Here is a 14,614-nt window from a genome sequence, read left to right as displayed (position 1 = left end):
GTGGTTACTTGGGGCCTTGCTAGACCCAGCTGGATAAGCCGGCAGGGAGGCGGGGCGACGGTGCACTAACTTTACCGCGCGCCGCCCTGCCTCCAAGACGCAAGACGCGCAGGGACTGCGGAAGTCCTGCAGCGTCGGTCTATTTTTTTGTTTGTTAAAGGGGCCCCGTGCGCCCCGAAGACTCCGGAGAAGGTAGGTGGTGTTTTTTTTTAATTAAGCCCCCCACCCTTTTTTTAATTAAGCCCCCTGCCCACTCTTTCCCCGCCCTCCCTCACCGTCCCCGTCTCCTGTGTCGCCCTCCGCCATCCCTCCCTGTCTCCTGTGTCGCCCTCCGCCATCCCTCCCTGTCTCCTGTGTCGCCCTCCACCATCCCTCCCCGTCTCCTGTGTCGCCCTCCGCCTTCCCTCCCCGTCCCATGTCGCCCTCCGCCATCCCCCTCTCCTGCCGGTCCGGCCTTCCCCCCCATCTCCCCCCCCTGGGATCCCCCGGCCCGATGGGCACAGCGCTCGTATGAGCGCTGTGCCCAGTCCGTGGCTTTTCCCGGCTACTCGCGAGTAAGCAAGTAGCTGCAAAAAGCCACGGACCTTGCTAGACGTTCCGCAGCCCTGGCCTCAGGCCGGGGCTGCGGAAAAGGCGCGCCTTAAGCGACTTCGCTTATGGCGCGTTAGGGGAGGCTTCAGCGCGGCCTGACCCCGGATTCCCCTGTGCGTCATCTGGACACACAGCAGGGAAACCGGGCCTCACAGCGCGCTAAGGCCTCGTCTAGCAAGGCCCTTGGTTTAGGGTTATACATATGAGCAGCCAGTGACTGTTAAGATCTTTGAAAACGATGGGGCCTCAGAAGGTGCTTCCAGAGGATGGGTATTCTGTATTACATAGGGCCCAGTATTCCCCCTTATGCCTAGTCTTCATCCCTTAAGCAATGGTGAACAAGGCAATGGTTATGAGCCTCCTGCTGTGTTTATACTGTCCCTGCTTTCAATTCATGATGCTCTTGCCACTTAATCTCCTCATGTCTGTCAGTCTCAGGTTTGTATCCCTGACCAGCAAAAGAAAAAGGAGAGAGAAGTGCTTGCAGCCCTCATAGCAGTATTGACCGGTCATCTTTGTGAAGGCTGGCTTTGTATGCATGTTCAGGAGTTGGAGACAGACAATTGTATATGCAGCCCTTATTGTGCAGTGTTAAAAGTGCTATGGGTGCTTCTGTGTAAGGGCCCCCGGCTCTAAGAATATTTGAGAATAGAAGACGTGTCATTTTCAGAATGAATCATGTGCACAGCTTTAAGAACATAAGAAGAGCCATGCTGGATCAGTCTAAGAATCCATCCAGTCCAGCGCTCTGTTAACATAGTGGCCAACTAAGGGCCTTGCTAGACCCTGCTGGATAAGCCGGCAGGGAGGCGAGGCGACGGCGCGCTAACATTAGCGCACGCCGCCCTGCCTCCTAGACGGCCGACGCGCAGGGACTGCGGAAGCCCTGCAGCGTCAGCCATTTTTTTGGGGTTGTTAAAGGGGCCACGTGCGGCCCGAAGACTCCGGAGAAGGTAAGCCGTTTTTTTTACTTAAACCGCCCCATCCAGTCCTGATCTCTTTCCATGCCTCCTGCCCACTCTTTCCCCTCCCTCCCTCTCCCTCCATGTGTCCCGTGTCGCCCGTCCTCCCTCTCCCTCCGTGTGTCCCGTGTCGCCCGTCCTCCCTCTCTCCGTGTCCCCTGTGTCGCCCGTCCTCCCTCTCCCTCCGTGTGTTCCGTGTCGCCCATCCTCCCTCTCTCTCCGTGTCCCCCGTGTCGCCCGTCCTCCCTCTCCCTCCGTGTGTCCCGTGTCGCCTGTCCTCCCTCTCTCTCAGTGTCCCCCGTGTCGCCCGTCCTCCCTCTCCCTCCCTGTGTCCCGTGTCGCCCGTCCTCCCTCTCCCTCCATGTGTCCCGTGTCGCCTGTCCTCCCTCTCTCCCCGTGTCCCCCGTGTCGCCCGTCCTCCTTCTCCCTCCCTGTGTCCCGTGTCGCCCGTCCTCCCTCTCCCTCCGTGTGTCCCGTGTCACCCATCCTCCCTCTCCCTCCGTGTGTCCCGTGTCGCCCGTCCTCCCTCTCCTTCCGTGTGTCCCGTGTCTCCCGTCCTCCCTCTCCCCCTCGGGATCCCTCAAGCCGGGGCTGCGGAAAAGGCGCGCCATAAGCGACTTCGCTTATGGTGCGTTAAAGCAGGCTTCAGTGTGGCCTGGGCCCGGATTCCCCTGTGCGTCATCTGGACGCACAGCAGGGAAACTGGGTCTCAAAGCGTGCTAAGGCCTCGTCTAGCAAGGCCCTAACTGTCAACCAGAGACCCACAAGCAGGACATGGCGCAACAGCACCCTCCCACCCATGTTCCCCAGCAACTGGTGTATATAGGCTTACTACCTCTGTTACTGGAGATAGCACATAGCCATCAGGACTAGTCACTATTGATGCCCTTCTGCTCCAGGAATTTGTATAATCCCCTTTTAAAGCCATGTTACTTGGTGGCCTTCACTACATCTTCTGATAGCAAATTCCATGGCTTAGCTATGCGCTGTGTGAAGAAGTCCTTTTCATCTGTCCTGAATCTCCCACCAATTAGCTTCATGGGACTGTAGTAGTATTAGGAGAGAGGAAGAAAAATGTCTCCCCCTACCCTCCTTTTCCCCAAGCTAAACAATCCCAGCTATTGTAACCTTTCCTCGTAGGGGAGATGCTCCCGCCCCTTGATCATTTTCTTTCATAGGGCACGCTGTCATAACAAAGAGCAATACTGTGGAAGGACTTTGTATGTCCTATTCCTGCTGTTGTTAGTCGTCATGTCAGCGATAGGACAAATGTTCTGTTGTCTGGGGGCAGTTGCTACTCGGTGTAGGTGACAAGGCCTACACCAAGGGGGTTGGACTCAATGGCCTTGTGGACCCCTTCCAACTCTGCTATTCTATGATTCTAAGGCAAATGCTAAGTTAAAAGGCCGTCCTAATGCCCTTCATCATCTCGTCTTCTCATGTATCCTTGCTTTTTCACCTCCTTGTCAAATAGTCACAACTTCAGAAGACTCCCAAGAATTCTTACAAGAACTTATTGTTACCTCTGTGTAATATGGGCTCTGCTTATGCAGAATCTGTATTGAGTGGCGTAAGGGTGTTCATCTGACAGATTCAGGAAAGATAAAAGGGAAGCACTACTTTCTACAGCACAGCACGTCATTAAGCGATGGAATTTGCTATCACAAGATCTGGTGATTGTGAATTTAAAATGTGTAATTAGACAGATTCATGGAGGATAAAGTCACTAGTCAGGCTGGCTGGCTATCTGATATCTCCAGGATACCGGTCACTGGGAAACAACTGTTGCTCCTATTTCCTGTTTGTGGGTGTCCCAAGAGGCACCTGCTTCACCACCGTGAGGAACAGGATGCTGCCTAGATAGGCCTTTGGTCTGATCCAGCAGGGTGGTTCTTACATTTTTACATCTTTCATTTAACTCCATCCTTGAGTTTAAATACTATCTTTTGTTACTTTCTTTTAAGGAAATGTTTGTATGGTGGATAATTGTGAATAATTCTGATTTTTATAAAGGTGTCAAGGTGGTGCTATTGGAGTAAATGTTAATAACAGAGTCTAGCCCAGTGCTTATTAGAGGAGTGAAACAGATTTTTTTGCAGATGGGGAAAGGGGTGGAACGGCACTCTGCCTTGGATAATTAAAACTCTTTCTCTCTCTCTCTCTCTCTCTCTCTCTCTCTCTCTCTCTCTCACACACACACACACACACACACACACACACATATACATACTTGCTGTTATTTTTATGCTCTGGACTGGGATGTTTCGTAGAGGATCTTCTTTGAGAACCATGGCTTTATAAGAATCCTCAAGAGTATTTGACCGGCCCATTTTGCCTCCATAATTTGATACATCATGCAGCTTGCCCCTACATTTCACTGGTCCAGAGATCATGACAGTACCCTTCATCTCTGTATCCTGTTGCACCGTTTGACCTCTGTACATATCTAAGGCTCCCGCCTGTCCTTCTCCAGTCACCTGCTTCTCCTGAGGCTCTTAAAGATGTCCTTAGGAATGAAGCCCATCCTTTCCCCTCCTGCTGTGTTCATGTTGTTCTCATCCATAGTTGCTCTTTACAACTGAAGGAGTCACTAGAGAGGGCGAAGGGGATTAGTAAGAACAGGTGCAGTATTCATGAACCGCTGCTAGGGTCCTTGAAAGGAAATAGGCCTGGCAAGAAGCTGGCATATAGAGATTGCCAAGAATTAAAGAAGGAAAATGGGCAGACTCTCTTCCCCTTCCCCCAGATAACTATTTGTTCTTGCTCTATCAGTCTGTGCCATTTACCTCTCCAAAATGTACAAGGATGGAGACGCTTCAAAATTTGCTGCGAGAGTAAACCGTAGAGGATCTCTCCCCCTCCTCCCATCCCCTCCCCCAAGTCACCTCAGGGTGAAGGGAATTTGAGTCCTCCCTTCTCCTCCAAAGCAACTTCAAGGAGTTGCGTCTCTGCTCAGTTCTTTCTCTTTCTAGAGAAAGGCTGTTTTGAAGGGGGACACGGGGTCAGTTTCCACTCCAAAATGACCATTGAACCCTATATGGCATTTTGAATTCCGTCAAAGAAAGGCAGGATATCACTGAAATAAATAGCGGTCGTTCCCTTTCTCCAAGCAGTCTTGGGAACTGCAGTTCTTTTAGGCATCTCAACCGAGAATTCTTAGTATCCTCATCAAACTACCATTTCAAGGTTTGTTTGGGCGTGGGGCGGATGGAAGCCATGAACGTAAATCTGGAGCAAGTCTAGTAGATAAAGTGTCAGAAAAGGAGGTGCTTGTGAAGTTTCTAAGAGACCTGGCTTCTGGCTCAAAAGACGGGCCTGGACTAGAAAGATGAGGAGCCCTTCTTCCACTGGATTTGGAATTTCGTCACATTATATATATGTCTTTATATTCAGGATAAATAATTGCCCCTTACATCCTGTTTGCAAGAGTATGATCTGGATGTGGAGTATTTTAAGTCATCCCTTACTAATGCAAGAAATAAAGACATCCCACTTTTTTGCATTGGTCCTTCTAAGTATACCATCGTTCTTCCATACACGTCTGTTGTCTGGGGCTATTTTGGGGGGTGGGGACATAGGGAAGGGCGAACTGGGGTTGGCTGTCATTTCCCCAGAGCCAAGGAATGTCGGGTTTGCATCTGGCTCAAGTAGCTGATCCTGGAGATTCCCCTTCCTTCCCCGCTCTGCATGCTGGAAATAGGGAACATGTGAAAGAGCGGACCAGTCTAGGAACTTACGGAGTTTGCTGCAGAGTGATCCCCTGCTCCTACTCACCCACAGCTAAGTTCTGGTGACTCCTCTTTGGGCAGCCAGCTGTTGTTCACACCTCCCCTGGCTGCGAGGCATGAATGATGTTAGAGCTGCAAGGTTAATCACCCTCTTCCTTTCCTTGGAGTGAGCAGCAGAATAGCAACTTGTGGCACATGGGGTTCTAGCTGCAGGCCTAATGCTGCCAGCAGGGCTTTGATTGGTTTGTGTCTCACGTAGTTTGTAGTGCTTACATTTTACGTTGTCTTTTGTTTGGATTATGCGTTCTAGTTGCACTTGCAACCATTAAATGTTTTGGTTCCATTCCAGCTCAGGTTCAGCTGTAACTGAAGTTGTTCTGGTTTCATAATAAAGATTTCATAATTGGATTGGCACTCAAAAGCAACCAGTTCAGTTTCATTTATACATGAGGCACATTATTTATAATTATTATTTTCACAGTGGAGTAGACTCCCTTATTACAGAGGCTTTAATAGTACATTTACCACCTACAGAGGTTTTCTGAGCACCACGGGGACTCCTGCAGTGCCCAGCAATGGTGTCATCTCCCTTTTCTTTCCTCCAGTAGGTGTATTGCAAACCCTTAGGTTTGTCGGCTCCTGTCCCATCAAGATTTGTGTTCCACACCTGTTTGTTTGAATGGGCACAGTTTTGATCCTTATTCCTGCTTGTCCTGTATTTCTGTAATCTTGCTTCCTGTCTTTCTGTTCCTGTTTTGGTTTCATTACAAACACATTCCTACTTTATTTTATGTTTACAGGTACAGTCATGGCCAAAATTGTGGACACTTTTTGATATTTTCATGTTTTGCAACTTTATTTATTATTTATTTAGAATATTTATATACCGCTCCCCATTGAAAAATTTCGGAGCGGTGTACAAGGTAAAATGAAAATAAAAACAGAATAAAACAGTTAAAACAAAATTTAAAAGAAGCAAAAACAGAGATTCAAGGCTGCATATTAAGGAAAGGCTTGGAATAAAGATGTTTTCAGGAGGTGCCAAAAGGAGTACAAGGTTGGTGCCTGCCTGACATCCAGAGGCAGGGAATTCCACAGGAGGGGCGCCACCATGCTGAAGGCTCTTGCCCTGGTGGATTCCAATCGGAGGATGGATCTAGGTGGAACCACCAGGAGCAGGCCCTCGGATGACCTCAGTGACCGGGCAGGTTGGTAAGGGAGAAGGCGCTCTCTCAGGTATCCTGGTCCCAAGTTGTTTAGGGCTTTGTACACAAGTACAAGAACCTTCAACCTGGCCCGGTAGCGAATAGGCAGCCAGTGCAGTTCCCTCAGCAGAGGAGTTACATGCTGGAAAGGGGCAGCTCCAGACAACAGCCGAGCTGCAGCATTCTGCACTAGCTCCAGCTTCCGGAGCAGCTTCAAGGGCAGCCCCACATAGAGCGCATTGCAGTAATCCAATCTTGAGGTTACCAATGCCTGTACCACCGTGGCCAAGCCATCCCTGTCCAGGAGAGGCCGTAGTTGGTGAACCAGCCGAAGATGGTAAAAGGTACTCCGAGCCGTGGCGGCTACTTGAGCTTCCAACGACAGAAATGGGTCTAAGAGTATCCCCAAACTACAAACCTGTTCTTTCAGAGGCAGTGCAACCCCATCCAGAACAGGCAATGAGCCTGTCTCCCGGACTCGGGAACCGCTCACCCACAGGGCTTCCGTCTTGCCAGGATTCCATCTCAGTTTATTGGCCCTCATCCAGCCCATTACTGAGTCTAGGCACTGGTCCAGGACTTGCACAGCCTCACCTGATTCAGCTGTCACAGGGAGATAGAGCTGCGTGTCATCAGCGTATTGATGGCATTTAGCTCCAAATCCCCTAATAACCGCTCCCAACGGCTTCATATAGATGTTAAATAACATTGGGGACAAGATGGTGCCCTGCGGCACTCCATAGCTCAATTGCCAAGGGGCTGAGGACTGGTCACCCAATGCTACTCTCTGAAAATGACCCTGTAGGTAGGACCGGAACCACTGTAACACAGTGCCTCCGATGCCCATCCCACGGAGTCGATCCAGGAGGATACCATGATCGATGGTATCAAAAGCCACCGAGAGATCGAGCAGGATTAACAGGGTTGCATTCCCCCTGTCCCTCTCTTAATAAAGGTCATCCATCAGGGCGACCAAGGCTGATTCAGTCCCGTAACCAGATCGGAACCCAGACTGGAATGGATTTAGATAATCAGTATCCTCAAAGAGTGCCTGCAGTTGCTCCGCCACAACCCTCTCAAGTACCTTCCCTAAAAAAGGAGTGTTAGCAACTGGGCGGTAGTTGCCTAATACCGTCGGGTCCAGGGTGGGCTTCTTCAGGAGTGGTCGCACTACTGCCTCCTTAAGGACAGCAGGGACCACCCCTTCCCGGAGAGAATTTAATTTTAATTTAACACTTAATTTTAACTTAAATTTAAATTTTACTGTTCTAACTCTGTATTTTAATCTTATATCAATTTTGCTGCGTGGTTTTATCCTGGTTGTGCTTTTTATACTGTATTTTGTATTTGTGCTTGTAACCTGTTGGTTGTTTTATTATGGTTTTAATTTTTGTGAACCGCCTAGAGAGCTTTGGCTATTGGGCGATATAAAAATGTAAGAAATAAAATAATAAATAAATAAATAAATAAATAATAATAAATAGAAGCATTTATCACCCCCTGGACCCACCCAGTCAGACCCCCTCGGCTTGCTTTTATAAGCCAGGAGGGACAGGGATCGAGAGGGCAAGTGGTTGGTCGCATTGCTGCAAGCACCTTGTCCACATCATCAGGCCGCAATAACTGGAACTGATCCCACAAAATCGGGCAGATGGTGGCATAGGACACCTCAACTGGAGCTGCACTAACAACAACGTCAAGCTTGCTCCGGAGAGAAGCAATCTTGTCCTCAAAGTGTGATGCAAAATGGTCACAGCGGGTCCTCGATGGGGCCAGGGCCCCATTTGCTGGGCGTGATGTTAGCAGCCCCCGGACCACCCGGAAGAGCTCCGCTGGACGACTACTCGAGGATGCAATGGAAGCAGCAAAATAAACCTTCTTTGCTGCCCGCACTGCCACACAATAGGCACAATTATGCGCTCTACAGTGTGCTCAGTCAACTTTGCAACTTTGCATGCTTATAGAAAATGTTCTGTTTCACGAAATTCAAATGTTTATATATCAATTGAAAGAGAATGTAATGCTGAATTCAATACAAAAAAACAGAATGCAAATATTTGCAGTACAAAAAAAGTTAACCTTACTTTAGTCTAAAAACAAACAGGTGTGATTGACTGAAGAAGCGGATTGGAATTGCAAATCCTACTGGCCAACCGCCGTCCTTGTTCTGGGGACCAGTCACATGGCAGTAGCTGCGGCACATCATTTTTCAAGTTGGGGAAAGTCAGTTTTGCTTTGTGTTCCGTAACTGGAGTGCAAATGGAGATTGTGTGAATATTTGAAGTATTTCTCAAAAGTGTACATACGTACATCATAAATGGAGCCATGGCACCAAAGAAAAGAGTTGACTGGACACCCAGGAGAAGAAGCAGGATTGTTGTATTATGTGAATCAGGTATTTCAATTGATATATAAACATTTGAATTTCGTGAAACAGAACATTTTCTATACATATGCAAAGTTGCAAAACATGAAAATTTCAAAAAGTGTCCACAATTTTGGCCACCACTGTACATTCTCATTGTACTGTACCTGTAAAGATAATGTGATAGACACCAAATTTATTGTATGTTGCTGGTCTTGTATTATATCACCTCACATACATGTTTTTTATGTTCACCACTTCCGTGCTGTTAACTTGTATATTGACCAAATCCCTGACACAGGCCTCCAGCAGTCTCTGGAGGTCAGAATATAGAAGCCTGTACAAACCCCAAATATGTTAAATTGGTTCAGATGTTGGTTTTATTTTATGTGCTTATTTTGATGGAGGCAGTGAATGTACCACATCAAGTGTTTTGTTTGGTTGAACCCTTATTCTAAACCGGTAACCTGGTTCCCTCCCCTTCCTGCTCCCAGTTCTGTTCTGGTTCCAGTTTAACAGAGGGCTCATCTACACCAAGCAGGACATTCCACTATGAAGGCAGTATATAAAAGGCAGGAGGCACACGCCTGCTTTATAGCAGTACTGAAGTGCATTGACAACAGTTGGGGCCCATGACACATACCACATACCACTTTCATACCGCTATATCCTGCTTGGTGTAGATTTGTCAATGGGCCCCAACAGTTGTCAGTGCACTTCAGTACCACTATAAAGCAGTAGTGAAGCTCCTGCAGTGCACTTTAATACTGCTATAAAGAAGAAGTGTGGCTCCTACCTTTTATATACCACTTTCATAGTGGAATATCCTGCTTGGTGTTCAAATTTTGTTCCGGTTTAAGTAAAATAAATTTGGTTCTGGTTCGGATTGACTGCCTACTTACAACTAAAACTACCTGCATAGTTGTATTTCTTTTGAGGCATAAATAGATCTTGACAATAAATAAGGTCTTTGAAAGGAGACTACACATTCTCAAAGTTTGTTCTGTGTTACTGAAGGGAGAATGACATCAACTGTTGGTTCATTCCTGAATAGGCTTTTGCTCTTGTTTGCTCCCATTTCTAATAGTTAAAACCTATTTGACATTCCTCGTTCTGTAACTTGTTTCCAGATGGTGGGTTGATAGGGTTTCTGTACGTTAGCTACTTAGGCACTATCGCTCCAATTGGCATTCTTGTTTCATTCCGCAAGTAGAATTGGGACGGCTACATATGTGCCAAGGACAATTTGAACTTCATTTTATGGCACGTCTAAAACTTCGGGAAAAAATAACGTTGCTTTGGGGGAAAAACACGCCAGTTGTTAAATATGAGCCAAAGCTTGGCAACAGATTTTCACACTGCATTCTAAAAAGCGTTTAAAAGCAGGGCCAGTTAACACCTCCTTCAAATTAGGATGGCTTCACACAAGACACTTTGCCAGTTGGGAGGCTGCTTGAAATTTCCTTTAGGGTGGCAGCTCCATATGGCAAATCATTTTATGTCTGCTAGCTCTTACAGGGGCAACAGTCCCCGTTGCTTTGTTTGCCTTCATATCCCTCCTGTTTTGGGGTCAGGCTCAGTGTTAGCAACTTGGGAAGGAGCACTGCAACTTTTCCCCATCATGGGATCTGGTCAGGGTAATGTGGAAAAAGCGGAGAATTTCTGGGCATGCAACTGGTGGAGTAATATAAACATTCACTTTACAACTCCTCTGATGTGGTGTTGATCACTTAAAAAAATATTATGAAAAATACTTTCCTCCAGGGCAGTGAACGGGGTTAAAAAAAGAATTTTTGTATGGTAAAATGAGTTTTTTTTCTCACTTCAAAGCTGTGTGCAAACAAATGCAGGTACTTATTAAAAAGTCTAGCTATGTGTTGAAGTCCATTCCCAGGCATCTGGTTCGTAAGCAATTTTGGTTTGAGGCAGAGTTAGATAAGCCTGTGATTTCAGTTCTGGATTTCCACCACTCCCTTAACATATGATTTTGGGTATTTTTCATGCTTTTGTTCAATGCATGCTCATCAAGAGGCAGCTGGACAACCATCGGTCAGGGATGCTTTAGGGTGGATTCCTGCATTGAGCAGGGGGTTGGACTCGATGGCCTTGTAGGCCCCTTCCAACTCTGCTATTCTATGATTCTATGATCCTCCACACAGGAGCAGGAGTCTGGTTGTTTTGCAGGAGAACATTCAGGCACATTCCTGAGTTTGCTGTCTTGCTATAAATCATTAACAGTGTAGGGAATGACTGTTGTCAAGTAGCCAAAACAGGAGTTGATATCCAGAAAGACTGACCAGGAGAAGAAGTAAGGGTGAACAGCAACTAGTCAGGGAAAGCAAGATGGGGCATCTGTTAAGGAGCAAAGAGTGCCCTGGGGTAAAAGCAAAGCAACTGTAGTATAGAAGTTATTTACTTACTTTGGGCCTTGCTAGACCTGCTGGGATAAGCTGGCAGGGAGGCGGGGAGACGGTGCGTTAACTTTAGTGTGCGCCGCCCTGCCTCCTAGACGGCCGACGCGCAGGGACGACGGAAGCCCTGCAGCGTCGACCATTTTTTAAAAAGTTTAAAGGGGCCACATGCGGCCCGAAGACTGCGGACAAGGTAAGGTGTTTTTTTTAAAATTTAGCCCCCCCACCCGCTGCTGATCCCTCCCCATAGGCCCCTGCCTGCTCACTCGTCCTCCCCGCATCCGCCATCCCCGATCCCGTCCCCGATCTTTGCCCCCCCTCCCTCGGCAGCCCCGTCACCGATCTTCTCCCCCGCTCCCTTAGCAGCCCCGTCCCCGATCTTTGCCCCCTCCCTTGCCATCGTCGATGTCCGGCTTCCCTCCCTCTCTCCTGGTGGGTCCGGCCTTCCCTGTGCCCCTCTCCCCCCCTTGTGATCCACCCCGGCTGATGGGCACAGCGCTGAGCGCTGTGCGCAGTCCGTGGCTTTTTGCGGCTACTCGCTCGCGAGTAGCCGCAAAAAGCCACGGAAGTAGCTAGACGTTCCGCAGCCCCGGCCTCTGGCCGGGGCTGCGAAAAAGGCGCGCCATAAGCGACTTCGCTTATGGCGCGTTAGAGGAGGCCTCAGTGCGGCCTGGGCCCGGATTCCCCTGTGCGTCATCTGGACGCACAGCAGGGAAACCGGGTCTCAAAGCGCGCTAAGGCCTCGTCTAGCAACGCCCTTAGTTTCTAGACCACTGGAAAGGTGCTTGGTGTTACGGGTTTTGGATTGATGTGCTAGTAATGCCTGACACTTTAGGAGTCTTGCTCACTCCTTTTAGTTCTTTCTTTCTGGGCACTGAGAGCCTTTCCCTTTTCCTCTGGTACTTTTTCATTATTAGTACTTCTCCAGATATTATGATCCTCTTGTGGAGGTTGCTACAAAAGGCATCTGTGTGATTGCTTATGTGGTCTCATCTACACCAAGCAGGATATTGCACTATGAAAGTGGTATATAAAAGGCAGGAGCCACATTACTGCTTTATAGCAGTATTGAAGTCCCCTGACAACTGTTGTGGCCCACTGACAAATACCATATACCGCTTTCATAGCGCTATATCCTGCTTGGTGTGGCTCCTGCCTTATTTATTTATTTATTTATTTATTACATTTTTATACTGCCCAATAGCCGAAGCTCTCTGGGCGGTTCACACTTTTATATTCTGTTTTCATAGTGCAATATCCTGCTTGATGTAGATGAGGCCCATCTGTGAAGACTCACTATTCAGTGCTTGTTACCATTTGGATCTTTCTGCTGCATGTCCTTGAAGGTGGCTGGTACAGAGACTCTTCATGCCCTTAGAACAGGGCTGGGCAACCTGTGGCCCTCCAGATGTTTTGACCTACAACTCCCATCAACCCTACCTAACACAGACAATGGTGAGGGATTATGCAAGTTGCAGGCCAAAACACGTCGAGGGCCACAGGTTACCCACTTTGTATCCACATGGTTATGACCTCTGAGTGGAGACACCATCACATGGAGGCATTGTTGGAAATGATGGGACTGGACAAATCTGAGTTTAAATCTGCCACTCAGCCATGAGGTTCACTGGATGATCTTGGACCAATCTCTGGGCCTAACCATCCTCACAGGGTTTTTGTAAGGATATACTGTGAACACTGTGTATGCTGTCCTGACCTCCTTGAAGGAAGAATGGAACACCGATGGCACTACCAGTAAGCTCATTACCGTATTTCTTCAATTCTAAGACACACTTTCCCCCCCATATAAACATCTCTAAAAACGTGGTGCGTCTTAGAATCACGGGTATGTCTTGGGTTTTTTTTCCCCCTGTTGATGGTACTGAAATTAGTGTGCGTCTTACAATCGATGGCGTCTTACAATCGAAGAAATACGGTATATCCCTATATTAGAACTATGTTAAAGTTTGCTATATGGACAGTTTCCTGATTGGCGAAACAAGGTATGCTATGAGAATTTATGCATCAAGAGAAGCTAAGTTCAAAGGCCTACATTAATAACACAGGGTTTGGTTTGCATTATTTATTTTGCAAATGTTACTATTCTTCATAATCCTGGCTATGCTGTTTATGGGAGGAGTGAGGAATCATGCAGGGCAATAAAGCTGCCTGTTGGTCACTGTAAATTTTATCCAGACATCCCTCTGGCTGCTGTGACTCTGGGCAGTCGTCAATGGCTGCTATGTACATTCAAACCTACCAACAGACATAAGGAAAAAGAAAAAAAGCTGAGGTTCCCAGGAAGTGGAGTTATCTGCTCAATAAAATCGGTGCATTATGCCGAAAAGAAGATGGTTTTACAGTAATCATTTTGCTTCTGAATTCATAAACATATTGGAAGCCAGGAAGGGATAAAAACTGGCTAATTCGTTCTTCTGGGGAGTCCAAGCGTTCTGTCCAAGCAGATGTTTAATTCGGTCTTCATTTGGAATTGGAAGGGCTTTGATTGCTTCTACGACAAGTTCATAGAGGTCCGGGAATCCCAAGAAATATAAGAACTTGCAGTGGACCAGCTCAGCCAGTTGCTCCAGGCAGTTTGTGGCAGAATTGGAGTTCTCCTTGTTGAGGGCCACCATCACTCTAGGGATATGCACCCCGGTTGTGGAATGAGCTCCCCAGAGAGGTCCGCCTGGCGCCTACACTGTACTGCTTTCGTCGCCAGCTGAAGACCTTTTTATTCTTTCGTATTTTAACACTTAATTTTAACTTAAATTTAAATTTTACTGTTCTAACTCTGTATTTTAATCTTATATCAATTTTGTTGCGTGGTTTTATCCTGGTTGTGCTTTTTATACTGTATTTTGTAATTGTGCTTTTAACATGTTGGTTGTTTTATTATGGTTTTAATTTTTGTGAACCGCCCAGAGAGCTTCGGCTATTGGGTGGTAAAGAAATGTAATAAATAAATAAATAAAAATTAATAAATATGCGGGAGAAGCTTAAGGGTTAAATGTGGCTTAGTTTTGCGCTCTTCCTGCTGTCCGATATCTCACGGGCTGGCCAGTCATGAGCCAGTATGATGTAGTGGCTAAGGTGTTAGACTGGAAGTTGGGAGATCTGGGTTCTAGTTTCCACTCGGCCATGGAAACCCCCTGGGTGACTTTGGGCTAGTCACAAACTCTCAGCCTAACCTACCTCACAGGGTTGTTGTTGTGAGGATAAAATGGAGAGGAGGAGGATTATGTACGCCGCCTTGGGTTCCTTGGAGGAAAAAAGGCGGGATATAAATGTAATAAATAAATAAATAATCCTTATAAACATATTTCTGGAGTTTTAAATGTACCTAGCAATT

General features: G+C 47.3%; 1 protein-coding gene across 1 annotated transcript in view; it reads left to right on the top strand.

Annotated features, from left to right (window-relative positions):
- Positions 1 to 14,614, top strand: part of TMEM135 (transmembrane protein 135) — a 213,148-nt gene that overhangs the window by 18,299 nt on the left and 180,235 nt on the right. The gene's annotated exons all lie outside the window — the stretch shown is intronic.

Source organism: Elgaria multicarinata, chromosome 5 (genome assembly GCF_023053635.1).
Source record: "Elgaria multicarinata webbii isolate HBS135686 ecotype San Diego chromosome 5, rElgMul1.1.pri, whole genome shotgun sequence".
In the NCBI taxonomy this organism is placed as follows: domain Eukaryota; kingdom Metazoa; phylum Chordata; class Lepidosauria; order Squamata; family Anguidae; genus Elgaria; species Elgaria multicarinata.
Note: the sequence above shows the minus strand (reverse complement) of the source record. Positions and strands in the feature narration are given on the sequence as shown.